The sequence below is a fragment of the Aquarana catesbeiana genome, linkage group LG13, assembly GCF_042186555.1.
Source record: "Aquarana catesbeiana isolate 2022-GZ linkage group LG13, ASM4218655v1, whole genome shotgun sequence".
In the NCBI taxonomy this organism is placed as follows: Eukaryota; Metazoa; Chordata; class Amphibia; order Anura; family Ranidae; genus Aquarana; species Aquarana catesbeiana.
The window spans coordinates 211,557,618-211,574,180 of record NC_133336.1 but is presented as its reverse complement, the minus strand read 5'-3'; the positions used below and the strand labels follow the sequence as shown (position 1 = coordinate 211,574,180).

The 16,563-nt window shown below is 42.6% G+C and overlaps 1 protein-coding gene across 1 annotated transcript in view; it reads left to right on the top strand.

Moving 5' to 3' along the window:
• Positions 1 to 16,563, top strand: part of LOC141116664 (NACHT, LRR and PYD domains-containing protein 3-like) — a 213,150-nt gene that overhangs the window by 103,643 nt on the left and 92,944 nt on the right. The window lies entirely within an intron of this gene.

Sequence of the window (16,563 nt, the reverse complement as noted above, 5' to 3'; positions counted from 1 at the left end):
AGAGAGGGCTCAGTGTGCCAGCTGTGGCACGTGTGCCATAGGTTCGCCATCACTGTCCTATGGCTTTCTTTCACCAATGACTTTCTTCTTGCCACTCTTCCATAAAGGCCAGATTTGTGGAGAACACGACTAATAGTTGTCCTGTGGACAGATTCTCCCACCTGAGCTGTGGATCTCTGCAGCTCCTCCAGAGTTACCATGGATCTCTTGGCTCTTCTCTGATGAATGCTCTCCTTGCCCGGCCTGTCAGTTTAGGTGGACATGCAATGTCGTGGTAGATTTGCAGTTGTGCCATACTCTCCATTTTCGGATGATGGATTGAACAGTACTCTGTGAGATGTTCAAAGCTTTGGATATTTTTTATAATCTAACCCTGCTTTATACTTCTTCACAACTTTATCCCTGACCTGTCTGGTGTGTTCCTTGGCCTTCATGATGTGGTTTGATAACTAAGATTTCTAACAAACCTCTAAGGGCTTCACAGAACAGCTGTATTTATACTGAGATTACATTACACACAGGTGGACTCTATTTACTAATTAGGTGACTTCTGAAGGCAATTGGATCCACTATATTTTATTTAGGAGTATCAGAGTAAAGGGGGCTAAATACAAATGCCCCCCACACTTTTCACATATTTATTTATAAAAAAAATTTAAAACCATTTATCATTTTTGTGCTGCTTTACAATTATGTGCTGCTTTGTGTTGGTCTTTTTTTTTTTAATTCTTTATTTAAATTTTACATAATATAGATACAAAAACCCATCAATTGAGGGGAAAAAACATACTACCAAATATACATATCTCGCAGAACAATTATAAAACCCCAAAATTGTCCCACTCCAAACCTCCCTCCCGCAGATTGTTCACTTACAAAATAGACCTGGCAAGTAAAAGTGCATCTATGCTTATATTACTGCATAATGGCTTCAACAAAACTCTCAGATTTTTTAAAGGCTTCCCATCTGGCCCATCTGCCCCCCCTCTACTTGATCCCTATCTAAGGGATCTACTACATCAGATTCCTCTAGATTATAGATTTCATTTACTCTTGAGATCCAATCCCTAATCATGGGCCCCTCCACTTCCAGCCATTTCTTTGGGATTATGCTCTTTGCGGAGTTAAGAAACACCGGGATTAGTGAGGCTTTGTACCGTCTATTTAATCCCTTAGACCCATGGAACAAACAGACCCATGGGTCAAATGGGATAGCCTTACCCGTTATCTCTTCTATCAACCTAATCACCTCCCGCCAGAATATTTAAATTTTTGGGCATTCCCACCATAAATGTGCCATTGTTCCCGGGGCCGCACACCCTCTCCAGCAATTAGGTGATCTATCAGGAAGGAATCTGCTGATTTTGACAGGGGTCATATACCACCTGGCCAGACACTTATAGTTGCTCTCCGTCATTTTCATATCGACTGCTGTACCATGCGTTGCCCCCAGGATGCTCCCCACCGCACTTTTCTTGCAGATTACTCCCAGTTCTTCTTCCCATTTTTTAATGCATGGCGGTATTTCCAGTCCTCCACTACTTGATAGAATTTTGTATATTGCAGAAATATTCCTCTTTGCTATATCCCTACAGAATAATTTCTCTATCGGTCTATAATCTACTTCCTCCCTCAAGGAGCCAGGTAGACTTCTAACAAAATGCATGAGCTGGAAAGAATCATCCTCTCATTGGTGTAACATCAAGAATATATGCATTCCTTTTCACATATGCAAAACTGACATCTCCTAACTCCCCACTACGCCCGATACTGGGAACACCAGATTTCACTCCAGGTCACATGGACCCAGTGTTCAGATCTTTGTATGAAAGAGGATATTCTCAGTCTTCACATTTTGCATCGAATGGGTGGTGGCCTACGGTAGAGGAGCTCATGAATCCGGAGGGGCAGTTCTGTCTGGACTTCTGGAGAGCACTTCAACTTAAACACTATCTTAGCACGTTACCTTCTCCTGAGGGCATCGAGCAGACCCTGACAACTTTTGAAGCTTTTTGCCCAGAGGAGGGAGTCTTACCTCACGCACTGTCGGACACCTACCAGTTGCTGATTACACCACCAGAGAATCACCAGATACCCGCGTTAGGATCATGGGAAAGGGACTTACAATATACATTCTCACCACGACAAAAACAAAACATTATCCTCTTTACGTTTAAATCTTCAATCTGCACAAAGATGCAGGAAACTAATTTCAGAATACTCTCTAGATGGTACAATACACCCACAAAACTGCAAAGATTCTTTCCGTCCACATCGGGGCTCTGTTGGAGATGCCGAGGGGACCGGGGTACGATTCTCCACATTTTCTGGAGCTGCCCTTTATTGGAACAATACTGGAAGACTATACAAAAAACGATACAAAATTTCAGAGCGCCCCATCCCGTCAGATCCGGGCTTGTTCCTACTGCATGCGACAGACATGTCGAGCAAAAAATACAAAAAATCCCTGCTCAAACATTTATTGGAATGCTGCAAAATCATGTATTCCTCTACTGTGGAAGTCCATCAAACCCCCTACCATAGGCATGTGGATCAGGAAAGTAGAGGACATCAGGAAAATGGAGGATCTTATCCTCACGGCCCGACATAAAAGTGAGTTATACACCAAAACTTGGTCTCCCTGGTTGACTTTTATATTCTCAAGTGAAGGACAGACTCTTCTGAAGGGTGACTGAAGTCACCTGCCTAGCTAATTGTGATACGTTGACCCCTTGTACGGGGTTGTCGCTGCCTCCATGTGCCCTTAACCCCCCCTTCCCTCTTTACCTTCTTTCCCCTCTCCCTTATCTTCTCTATATCTACGCTGCTTACAGTCTTATCTCTTCTATTTTATTTTTATTTTATAAAAAGAAAACAGGCAGGAGGAAGGGGACACCCAGATAATTTCTAGGACGGCAGAAATTCTGTTTACTGTACTCATAGTTTTGCAGAATGTAAATGTTTTGCATTAGAAGTAGATTCAGATGTATACTATGAGAGGCTGCGTCCTCAAATTTTGCACTTATACATGTTATTACTTTGGGGCGTTGCCCTTTCTTGTGTCTAAATAAAAGTTATATTTGAAAAAAAAAATGCATGAGCTGGCCGTACCGCCACCCATTTACCTTTCATTAAATCCCTTTGTGATGCTAATTCCTGGAATGTGCCAATTTTCCCTCTGTTGTTAATGTCTTTTAATTGTGCTTCCCTATTCAAAATCCAATTTCCTTCCACTTCCACCATCCCCGGGGGAAAGTAGGTGTTGTCTTTTAAGTAAATTGGGGGAGAATTATACTCCCACTTCTTAGAGAGGTGAATCTGGTCCCATATTTTAAATGTGAGTTGCGTTATAACATGTGTGTCTGGGCCTAAATTCCTGTGGTGAGGGGGATTCCAAATCATGTGATTCAATCGTGCATTGCTTAAACCCAATTCTAAATTAACCCATCTTTTTTTATTACTTCCTTTTGCCCAATCTAGTGCCCATGATATTAAAATCGCTTTGTAATAATTTCTAATGTCTGGGATAGCCAACCATCCCTGTGCTTTTTCTCTACTCAACACTGTGTACGCTATCCCAGGTTTCTTATTGTCCCATACATATCTACTTATTAAATCTGTTAACGTTCTATAATAGGTTTGAAGTAAGGGAATAGGGAGCATCTGCATCTTGTAGAACACCTTAGGGGCTAGCACCATTTTAACTATGTTAATTTGCCCTATCCATGAGACAGGACAATGTGATATTCTTTTAATTTCTGATCTAATTTCATTTAGAAGAGGAATGAAATTCAGCCTATATAACTTCCTAATGGATCCTGCAAGCTTTATGCCCAGGTACTTTATATTATCTCTCTCAAGGTGAAGTGAAACACCTCACTGAGTCTAGCGACTTCCTGTTTGTCAATATTAATTTTTAAGGCTTCTGATTTCTCAGGGTTAATTTTATAGTTTGACAGCTCACTAAATTTCCTCAATGTGGACAGCAAATTGGGGATCGTAATTCTGGGTTTAGAGATATAAAGGAGAACATCGTCGGCAAAAGCAGCCAGTTTGTGCTCCTCCTTTCCCACTGAACAGCCACTCATATCCGGATTTTTTCGGATCGTAGCTAATAAGGGTTCTAAGGTTAGGACGAATAGAAGCGGGGACAATGGGCATCCTTGTCTGGTCCCGTTTTCCATGGCAAACTGTGCTGAAGGTAGGTTATTGACCTTCATGAATGCTGTTGGTTGATTGTACAGTATTTTAATCCATTTTAGCATTGTTGGCCCTATTCTCATTACTTCAAACGTTTTGAACATGAATCCCCAGTCTACTCTGTCGAATGCCTTCTCGGCGTCTATCGACATAAAAAGACCTGGGGATTCACTTGATTTAATAGCCTCCAATATGAAAAGAGACCGCACCCCGTTATCTCTACCTTTTCTCACTGGGATAAATCCCACCTGGTCCGGGTGGACCAGGTAGGGCATTTTTTCCTTGAGCCGAAGCGCCAGCACCTTGGCATATAATTTAATGTCAGCATTTAAAAGTGCAATCGGCCTATAGCTAGAGCATAGGGTGCGGTCTTTCCCCTCTTTAGGAATTAGCGTCACTGATGCAGTTAACGCACCCCTACACATTTCTCCCTGCTTCCCAAGCCCATTCTAAACCTGACAGAGCCATGGAACCAGGGAATCTTTAAATATTTTCCCCCCTGAATTTCCCCCCTGGTAGCTATCTTTTAGATGTTTGTTTCTTAATCTTATGTGACTCTTTTTCCAATAAGTCCCTCAGCTCTTCTATGTTGTGAGGGAAGAAAAAAGTCCGGACAGCCGCACACCAGGAGAATATAATCCAACAAAATTTCTTTATTGTAAAATCAGGAACAAATCATGTACAAAGCACCATGGATAGAATGTACAGATAATCAGCTAACGCGTTTCACGCTCTGCGGAGCGCTTACTCATAGCCATCCCTCAGCTCTTCTCTTTTAATTATCAGTTGCTGTCATGCGGGCCTATCGTTTCCCATAGAGGCTTTATGAAGTTGTTCTAGTTGGTGGATTTTAGCTATGAGACTTTCTTTCCTTTTAGTTCTCTCTCTCTTCTCCCCCGCGCCAATGGATATTAAGACCCCCTTATATATGCCTTGAAGGCCTCCCAAATAACAGCCCCCAAGATCTCTCTAGTATCATTGTTTAGGAAAAAAGCATCTATTTCCTGTTGGATTTTCACAGCTATCTTATCTTCCTCAAGGAGTTTTTCATTTAAACGCCAAGTGAATGGAACCCTATGAAGCCCTTTTATCTTTGCCTTCAACGTGACGGGGGCGTGATCTGACAGTGTCATGATTTCTATCTTCGACTCCTCAATAGAATCCAGTAAACTGTGGTCCACCATCATGTAGTCCAGCCTTGAATAGGTCCCATGCACCGGCGAGAAGAAAGTGTAATCTCTCTCCTTTGGATGCTGTACCCTCCATACATCCATCAGTTGACATTCATGCAACTTTCTCCCTAGGCTCAATAGCAGATTTTTACTTGCCTCCCGAGTTCTAGACAACCTATCCAAGGCTGGATCTAAACAGAAATTAAAATCTCCTGCCAGTATCACTTCCCCATCTTTGAATTCCATCAGTCTATTCAGGGTCTGGGATAGGTATTCAATCGGATCTCTGTTCGGACAATAAACATTAGCCAATGTATAGATCCTATCCCCTAATTTTACCTTTAAAAATAAAAAATGGCCCTCTGGGTCCACCCTCCTCTCTAACAATGTGTATTTAGTCAGTTTCAAGAATCCGATAACCACTCCCTTCGCCCGTTTGATGGGCGAATCACAATAAATCCAGACCGGGAAATTTCTTGAGTCATGCTTGATACCCTCCTCCAACACCAGGTGCGTCTCCTGCAAAAAAAAACAATATCTGCACCATAGAGCTGTAACTCTTTTAACACTTTGCACCTTTTCCCGGGAGAGTTTAACCCTTTTACGTTATATGACAAATATTTAACTTCCATCCACCCAAATTTTCAATGATTCTCTTATTTCAATCACATACGCCTCAACTTTACCCAGTATTTGTGCCAAAAAAAGAACAAAGGAAAAAATGGAAAAAATCTGCGGGAACCCATCTCCTCACCACGAGATCACTTTTATCTGTGGTGGGAGAGGGCCCCCTCCTGCCATGATCCAGTGCCCTCCGCCACTTACCGGAGCCGTCGGCAATGGCGGAGGCGATCTCGTCTGTCCCCTTGCTGGGTATGGAGATGAGTGAGGGGAAGATGGCCCCCACCCGTCTCCATACCATAGCAGGGTGGAAGTGATGTCAAAACGTCACTTCCGTCCATACCTCTAAAAGGCACATTTTTTTGTTGTCATCTTTTTCAAATGACAATTTTTTTTTTATTGCATTTAAGTCCAAATATGAGATCTAAGGACTTTTTGACCCCAGATCTCATATTTAAGAGGACCTGTCATGCTTTTTTTCTATTACAAGGGATGTTTACTTTTTTAAAAAAAAAATGTAAAAATAAATAAAATCAAATAAAATAAATGAGAAAAAAAAATTAAAATGCCCCGTCCCAATGAGCTTGCGCACAGAAGCGAACACATACGTGAGTAGCGCCCGCTAGACCTCCTCTGTAACTCAAAACATGCAATCTGTAGAATTTTTTCACCTCGCCTATGGAGATTTTTGAGGGTAAAAGTTTGACCGCATTCCACGAGAGGGCGCAATTTTGAAGCGTGACATGTTGGGTATCAATTTACTCGGAGTAACATTATCTTTCACACCATAAAAAAAATTGGGCTAATTTTACTGTGGTCTTATTTTTTTTTCAAAAAAGTGCGCTTGTAAGACCGCTGCGCAAATACTGTGTGAAAAAAAGTAGTGCAATGACCGCCATTTTATTCTCTAGGGTGTTAGAAAAAAAACAATATATAGTGTTTGGGGGTTCTAAGTAATTTTCTAGCAAAAAAACATGTAAGCACCAAAATCTCAAAACAAGGCTGGTCCTTAAGTGGTTAAGGTCATCAAGGGAGCACTCTTTTCGTCTGGAGGAAAAAAGATTTTATCTCCAAATATGGAAAGGTTTATTCACAGTTATGCCCTGTACACATGGTCGGATTTTCCGACGGAAAATGTGCGATCGGAGCTTGTTGTTGAAATTCCGACCATGTGTGGGCTCCATTGGACTTTTTCCATTGGATTTTCCGACACACAAAGTTTGAGAGCAGACTATAAAATTTTCCGACAACAAAATCCGATCGCATCAATTCCGACCATGTGTGGACAATTAAAATTGTTTAATGCAGTGCACTCTCTTCTTCTTTGTGAGTTCTCACAAACGTATTTCTTTATTATTTATCGTGATTTCTTCAATATATTTTGATTTGTCACATCGGACAAAAAAATTATTTATTTATTTTTTTTGTTTGTATTTTTTTTCAAGCCTGATCTTGTTTTTTTTTATTTTTTTTTACTCCAGAATATTTTTGGGTGTGTTTTGTGTGTCATGTTACCACAACACGATTATTATCTTGTATTATTTAATCTCAAGGAGGTTGCTTGGTGTTATTGTCTCTTGTTAATTTCACATTGTATTTTTGAAATGTACCTGCCTCCTCACAAACAAACTGTTCTTTTTGAAGGAAAACACATAGGCACGTATAATTGAAACAAAAATTCCTTTATTAAGGGGTCCTAACCAAACAAAGAGGGAGGCAATGCTGGAGAAACAGCAGAAATTGGCGAAGCCTTTGGCCCCCAGGGCAGACATCAATTATTTTACTGCAAAATTGGTGGCCTGAGGAGTTCATATCTAAAGGAGTGCAGTCTGGTCCAGAAGTACAAGAGATCATGAACAGCAGCAGATGACATCTGTGTCCCCAGGCTGTGGTCATACAAGAGACTGCATCTTTGGTCAGACCAGACTGAACCCAGGCCATCACTCTCTGGTCTTCCTTCCACGCTTCCTTCCATGCTGTGTCTGTGGTGGTGGAGTTGTGGCAGGAGGAGGAGGATGGTCCAACTCACACAGATGGTTTTTGTGTGTGATTTCGCCCCTCACCCCCTTAGTTAACCACTTCAATACAGGGCACTTAGACACCCTCCTGCCCAGACCAATTTTCAGCTTTCAGCGCTGTCGCAGTTTGAATGACAGTTGCGCGGTCATGCTACACTGTGCCCAAACTAAATTTTTATCATTTTGTTCCCACAAATAGACCTTTCTTTTGGTGGTATTTGATCACCTCTGCAGTTTTTATTTTTTGCTAAACAAATAAAAAAAGACCGAAAAAAATAAAAGTTTTGCTTTTGTTTCTGTTAAATAAATTGCAAATAAGTAAGTTTTCTCTTTCACTGATGGCCACTGATAAGGCGGCACTGACAGGCACTGATATGGCGGCACCGATGAGGTGGCACCAATGAGCGGGCACTGACAGGCACTGACGATGGGCACTGATATGCGGCACTGATGGGCACTGGTAGGTGGCACTGATGGGTGGCACTCATATGCAGTACTGATGGGCATTGATAGGCGGCACTGATGGGCACTGATGGGTGGCACTGGGTGGCACTGATGGGCAATGAAAGGCGGCACTGCTGGGCACTGATAGGGTGGCGCTGATAGGCACTGATACGTGGCACTGATGGGCACTGATACGCGGCACTGATATGAGGCACTGATGGGCATCCCTGGTGGCACTGGCAGTGGTAGGCATTAAAGTGGGCACTGACTGGCAGCTGCCTGGGCACAGATTGGCAGCTGCCTGGGCACACAGTGGCATTTCCCTGGTGGTCTAGGGGCATACTTGGTGGTCCAGTGTGGATCGCTTCCCTGGTGGTCCTGGGCGGCTTCCCTGGTGGTCCTGGGTAGGATCCGAGGGGGGGCTGTGCTGATAAACAATCAGCACAGACCCCCCTGTCAGGAGAGCAGCCGGTTGGCTCTCCTCTACTCGTGTCTGTCAGACGCGAGTGAGGAAAAGCCGATCACCGGCTCTTCCTATTTACATCGTGATCAGCCGTCGGAGACTCTTTACCTAGATCGGTGTTGCAGGGTGTCAGACTGACACCCAGCAACAACGATCGCGTCATATGACGTCCAATCAGGAATATCAAACCACTTTGCTGCCGTCATTCTGTAATAGGTCGGGCGGCAAGTGGTTAAGGCTTTATAAAGAATGTCCTCACACATGAGGCATTGACCTTCCTGCATGTCCATCAGTTTTGTGGCAGCCTTGCAGGCAAAGGCCTCTTCACGAGTGGGGAAGGCTCTGAGGGATGCAGAAGCCTCCTGAATCATCCTGAGTGCTGAATCCTGCACAATACTCCCCTTCCTGGGTCTTTTGTTTGGAAGGCGGAGGGGAGGAACCTGAGTTTCTCTGAGGCTCCTACTGGGCCCGGCCTTCTCCTGGCTGCCACTTACCCCCGCCTCCTCTTGGCTGCCACATTCCACAGCCTCCTCCTGTGTGCCACACTCCACAGCCTCCTCCTGGCTGAGGTCTTCCTGTGTATGAAAAAGGGACATATTTTTAGTTTTTTCTTCATCAATCACACACAATTTTCACCTCATGACTGTTGCAAATTGAATGTTGACAAACAGATTATCATTCTGAGCCCAGCATTTTTCATTCCTGTCCCAATTATTTTTGCCCTTTACACTTTGCACTTTATTAAATCAGCAATTAGTGATCAATAATAAAATCTATTAAACATCATTTATTTCTTGACCAGAAATCTGTAGAAGAATGCTATACCTGGCTCCAGCTGGGCTCCTCCACTTCTTCCTGGCTGGAAGTCCCAGGTTGGACATCGGAAGCCTCAGCTGGGGTGGAAGATAGGGTGGAAGGAAGGGTTGAGAGGGATTCCCTGACTTCAGTCTGGTCTGACAGAAATCGCAGTCTCTCATAGTACCACAGCCTGGGGACATAAATGTCATCCGCTGCAGCTCCGGATCTCTGGGAATCCTTGACCTTCTTGCGCTCCCTAAGATAAGTGCTCCTCAGGCCACCAATTTTGGCTTTTAAATAGGGGAAGGTTGCTGTGGGGACCACCAGCTTCACCAACTCCAGCAGTTTCTCCAGCGCTGCCTGCCTCTTTTGTTTATTATTATACTGCGAGTGTTTGATCTGCCACAGACAGGGCAGATCCCTGTATTTGTCTATGAACAGGGGGAGGAAGTTGTGGTCATTGAAGCCATCCATTTTATCTGCAAGACTCAACACAAGACAAACCCTAATGTCAGGCGAAACTCTCCTAATCATGTCACAATATAGGCCTCTATCTAGAAGCAGTATAGGCCCAAGTTTAAATCTTACCTTCGTTATCACGATCGGTGCCTCCGATACTCCTTCCTCCGCTCACAGATCGTACGCACTACGCACGCGTGTTACGCTTTATATACACTGCGCATGCGTGAAACTCCGCCCGCCCCTGTTATTCTTTCTAGTCTATTCCCTGCCCCTTCTCATTCGGCGCAGTGGGGAAGAGCACATGGCAGAGGCACAGCAGGTGCATGCTAATTACAGCAACGAGGAGGAGGAAAGCCCAGAGCCAGAAACGTCAGGATCCCGGAGAAGACAATTTAAGGCCTCAAATGTGTCCTTTGGGGAGGTGTTGGAAATGGTCGACATACTGAAGAGGGCCGACTATGACGGGAAGTATGGACCTTACCCCAATCCCAATGTCAGAAAGGTCAAGATAATGTCGAAAGTAGTCAAGAGTCTGCACCAGAATTTTGGGGTACGATGATCCAAGGATCAACTGAGGAAGCGGTGGTCGGACCTCAAATTAAGGGAGCACGAGCAGTACAGAAGGATCAGGAGAGTGCTGCAAAAAAGTAAGTAGTTGTGCTGTGTTCCTATTTGTTATTTTTATTATGTTTGTGCTGCTTCATGTGCTTTTCTTAACTGTTGTACAGTTTAAAAGGGCAACTTTCATGTTCATGGGCACATTATTCGTTCGTTCGGCCTAGAAAACACCATGTTTTTTCCAGGTGCAGTTCAAAACATTTTTCAGGCATACTTCTGTTAACTAAATTTTGTTGTATAGATGGGTCAGTAACTAGAATGAAATGCAAACTAGATTCTGTGTAAGAAGAGGACACTCAGCAGCCGTTTACACATCTGGACGCTGGAGCACTAGTGTGGGACACCAGAACGCCCTTTTTATTAGGGGGTCCCACACAGGTACTCCAGTGTATACTATAGGGGTGTCTCCATCCGTGAAGCTTGTACAAAACAGGTAAGTATTCAAGCTTGACAAAGTGACAAAATATTTCTTCATCTTGGAACTCTGCCAAAATAGACAATTGTACCCCACTTCCAAGCAATGTTTCATATTCCTATTTCTGCCATAAAATATCTGTGTGCTAAGTATACCTATTTTTTTTTACATAGGGGAGAAAAGACTCAGAGGACACCCCTCATTAGAGGAGACCACAGACCCCACACCTCATGAAGAAGTGGAAATCCCCCAAAGCCAACAAGAGGAGCAGGAGGATGGAGACGTGGTAGAAATTGTTACAACAGGTGAGTGTCTGCGACCACAGTCTCAGGTAAGAGATGGATGCCAGCATATTTTTAATACATGGTGTGTTTTTGTTTCTATATTTTTAGGTGATCGTGATGTTCTGGATGAAGGTCATTTCACCAGTGAAAGTGCCCAGATCCTGATCGGGGAGATCATGGGGTGTAATAGGGACTTGGAAAACATCAAGCAAAACATCAATGATGTTCAAAACAAAATGAAGAACATCATTGATGTTTTAGGGAGAGTTTAAAACACCTCCAAATCCCTTACTTTGTTGTGCTTTTTTTACTGAAATCATTTTTCACATTTTTTGACATATTCGAGAAAAAGCCAAATTTTGAAGATGCACACACTGTGTCAACATGTGCTATCTGCCATCACGGGAGATCAATGTAGGCGTTTTGTGGGTGCAACCCCTTCCTCAATAATAAAGTAGCAGAGAGGAAGGGGTTGCACCCCCAAAACATGTTCCTTGATCTCCCGTGATGGCAGCTAGCACATGTTGACATTTGGCAATTTGTGTGCATCTTCAAAATTTGGCTTTTCCAGGGGTGACTTCACCCCATGTGAACGCAATATCAAACACAGTTTATAAATACTCATGTCTGATATTGCCTTCAATTTATAACAAAGTTCCAGATTTGTGTATTTCTTGTTGGTTTTAAACATGCCTGGTTTACCTTAAATGGACATTTCTACTTTTATTAATGTGACCCAAAAAATTGTTATACAACAAACATGTTGGTTTGTTTTAAAAACCTTTTATAAATGCACATGTGATTGTGCTGGTATTAAAAAGATTGATAATTAATAATGTGTGGATTCTTCTTTCAATGCTCTGTAACTTTTGGTGTATTAAAATTGGTGTTTTCTGGGACAATGGGGGTGATTTCCTAAGGGCAAATTCACTTTGCACTACAAGTGCAGTTTCTGTGCAGTCTCAAGTGCACTTGTAGTGCAATGTGTCTTTGCCTTTAGTAAATAACACCCAACAGTGCTTTCTAATGTTACACAGTCACGCCATTTTCAGGACTCCCCAAATTTATTCCAGGGTCAGCTAAAAGAAACACAAGCAGTAAATGTCAGCAAATATTTTAGTAGTTAAAATTTGTTTTTTATTTAAAAAATGTCTCAGACATTGTCTGGCATATTGATGGCCCCCTACCTGCAAAGTATTCAAGGTATCTTAGACGGACCTCGTGGGCACTCAGGGGGGGCAAGCCAGGATGGCCAGATTCAAGCGCCATCAGGGTTGGTTAATTTACATGAATTCCAGATTCAGGCCCAACTGAGTCAGCAAGGTTCGCAGAATTTCATCCTGTTCATACTTCGCCATGTGTATGGGTGTAAGAAATAGGCGGAACCGGCTGGCCATTATTTCAAACTTGTTCTCCACCACTCTTCTGGCTCTGGCCAGCCGGTAATTAAAAACCCTCTGGTCCGGGGTGAGGGTCCCCATAGGGAATGGCCGCATAAGATGGCCCCCCAGTGTAAATGCCTCATCCGCAATGAAGACGGCAAGACCAAGTTGCCATTCTGGAGACACCTGTAGAACTCCGTCTGGGCGATGACTCCACCATCTGACATCCGGCCATTCTTCCCCACATCCACATACAGGAACTCATAAGTAGCAGACACCACTGCCAACATCACAAAACTATTGAACCCCTTATAGTTGTAATAGTAGGACCCCGAGTTGGGTGGTGGGACGATGTGGAAGTGTTTCCCATCAATTACGCCGACGCAGTTAGGAAAGTCCCACCGCTGGGCAAAGTGGGGGGCCACAGTCTGCCATTCCTGTGGGTTGGAAGGAAACTGTGAAGTCAAACAAGAAAAAGAAATTATTCATTTTGCACATAAACATGGAAAGCAGATTAGTCACAAACATTCTTGGCCAACATCAGTATAACATTTATTTTAGGGAGTATTTAAAGACAAAGGTATAAGGTCCACCTATCAGATTCCTCCCCCCCTCTCATGGGCCATTTGAAAAATGTTATGGGGGGAGATGTTTTGGACAGGTAACCCTCTCCACTTCATTGAGGGTTGAATGCATAAATAATGTGTATTACTTTGGCCAGCCCCTCCTTACTTACACTATTGGCAGCCCACTGGATAGGTAAGAAGTGTCATAATACAAAGATATAAATACACACTGTACACATTTTAGCACATTTTTACATTCTGCTATTACCTATCAAGGTAATAATAGGATACAAAAAACTTTAAACAGTACCATTTCAAAGTATTCAGGCAGGCCCTTGCACTACATGCTTTGGGGAAATCATCCATAAATATGACCACAAAAGAGGTGGGTATAGTGTATATGGGTTTGGCAAAGTCAGCAGATAGAGGATTGTTATCAGCTGAGTTAGCAGTTGGGGGGAGGGAGTGTTCCAAATGATTTTGTGAACCCCCCAAAAAAAAGACTCTGGCACTCTGTCTGAATTTCTTTTTTTTTTTTTTTTTTCCTTGTCAAAAGAAGTTTATTGAGTATACAATGTTATAAAGATACATAGTAAGTAAGTTTACAAGGATCTATAAAGTAAGCTCATTGTTTTACAGTAGGGTTTATATAGGTAAATATCATGAAATTTCAAATATTAAACATTGGGTTCACGTAAACCTAAATTAAAGAAATATCATTTCCTTAGTTACTTTTGTAGGTATTTAAATGATTTATACCTACTATACATATTATTTACAAGTAGAGTGTATATAGGTCAAATAAATTCTGATAATGAGCTTTAATCGTAAGGTGGAGAAAAGGAAAGAGAAAGAAGAAAAAGGGTTGAAAAGTAGAGGTATGGTCCACAAGGTTGTCCCGCTCGTCAGTTTATTATTCTTTTTAGTTCTCTTTGAAGAATTAGAATGGGTGTCTCTGTAAGTCATTTAATCTGTTACCATGGCAACAGGACAGAGTCATTGAAGTTTGACAGGAACTGTTGTTTTATCCAAGGATGCCAAAGTTTTTCAAATTTTGGAATTTGATTTTGATCGATGGCTACCATCTTAGCATGGGACATTGTATTATTCATTCTATGAATTGTTTCCGCTAGTACCAATGTAGGAGATTTCCATGCCTTGGCCACTGTTTGTTTTGCAGCCGTTATTAGTTGGATCATAAGTTTGAATTGAGAGAGTGTTAACCATTCCGGTTTTAGATTAAGTAAAGTTAAATATGGATCTGGTTGTATTATTTTTTTAAATATTTTAGAGGCAATCACGAAGACTTCCTTCCAGAAGGTTTGGATTACTGGGCACGTCCACCATATGTGTAAATATGTGCCTATTTCTGGGCATCCTCGAAAACAAAGAGCTGAGGTATTAGGTGAATATTTTGCCACTCTAGCGGGTACAAGGTACCAGCGAGTTAGGACTTTATAATTTGTCTCCAGTGCTAAGATGTTGGGTGAAGATGACTTAGATGTGAGCCATATGTTAGACCAGTCCGTGTCTTCTAAAGTTCGTCCCAGGTCCTCCTCCCACCTCTGAACGTAAGAGGGTCTATTAAGATTTGCTACTCCATATTATTGATTATAAAGTGATGAAATTGTACCTTTAGCAAATGGATCTTTTGTACAGATTGATTCAAAAATGGATAATTGGGATAATGGTGTATCCACTCTGTCTGAATTTCAAGCACACATCACAATTTTCAACATTTTAGGGGGTATTTAGGGTAAAGCACTACTATGGAGCTGACAAAATACATTGTTAAGTGACTACACAAGGTAAATATAGGGCCAGGAGAGCATGCAGGGGAGGTAAGGGAAGGCAAATATGTATGAAGGACAAAAAAAATTACATAAAAATCCAGCATGCATGAGGACAAAGGGGACAATCACAGCATATTACAATCATGGTAATTAGGGAATGAGGAAAGAAATACATTATATTATCAAACATTAAATACAATAAAATGTGATGTTAAAGGATAAAAATCTTACCTTCATATACTACTTCTGCAGGACCTGGATGATGGCAGAACAGGTCTCTGGGATAATGATCCCCAGAGCCTTGGGGGAGATGCCTGTCGAGAACTTGAGGACCTGCAGACTTGTCCCGTCGCCAAGTACCGCAGGGTGGCGACTAGCCTCTGCTCCGGAGTGATGCCTTGCCTCATGCAGGTATCCTGCCTGCTGATATAGGGGGTCAGCAAAGCCAACAAATGGTGAAATATGGGGTCCATCATCCGGAGAAAGTTCCTGAAATCATCAGGATTATTCTCACGGAACTCACGGAGCAAAGGCATGTGACAGAACTGGTCACGCTGGAGCAACCAATTCTTGGTCCATGAACTCCTCCCCACCCTGTTCATGGACTGGGCTTGTGTCAAGGTAAGGACCCCAACACCAAGCCCCCGCACAGCACGAACTCTACGATGAGTACGTATACGCAACATGGCTAGAAAACGGTTGACTGCTCAGAACGAAGTAACAGAACGCACTGAAAAAACAGCAAGGCCTGTGAAGAGCGACCTGAAAATCAGTAACGAACTAACAAGAACACAATGACAAGTCAAGGGTAACTCGCTGCACGCACTGAAGACCAGATACAAACCCACAAGCGCAAACTGAACAGCAGAAATACGATCTGAAAACCACGAGTCTGAAAAAGCGCCAATCGTCTTTCACCAAACTTTTATTAACACGAGATTAGCAAAAGGAGCCCAAAGGGTGCCGCACTTGGTTCTGAACTGCCCTTTTATAGTCTCATCGTACATGGTGTACGTCACCGCGTTCTTGGCGTTCGGAAATTCTGACAACTTTGTGCGACCGTGTGTATGCAAAACAAGTTTGAGCCAACATCCGTTGGAAAAAATCCATGGATTTTGTTGTCGGAATGTCCGATCAATGTCCGATCGTGTGTACAGGGCATAAGAGCTGTGAAAATGTGGGATAGATTCCCTCCAGACGTGGTTCTGGCCAGCTCAGTAGATTGCTTTAAAAAAGGCCTGGATTCTTTCCTAAATGTACATAATATAACTGGATACTGACATTTATAGGTAAAGTTGATACAGGCAAAATCCGATTTGCCTCTCAA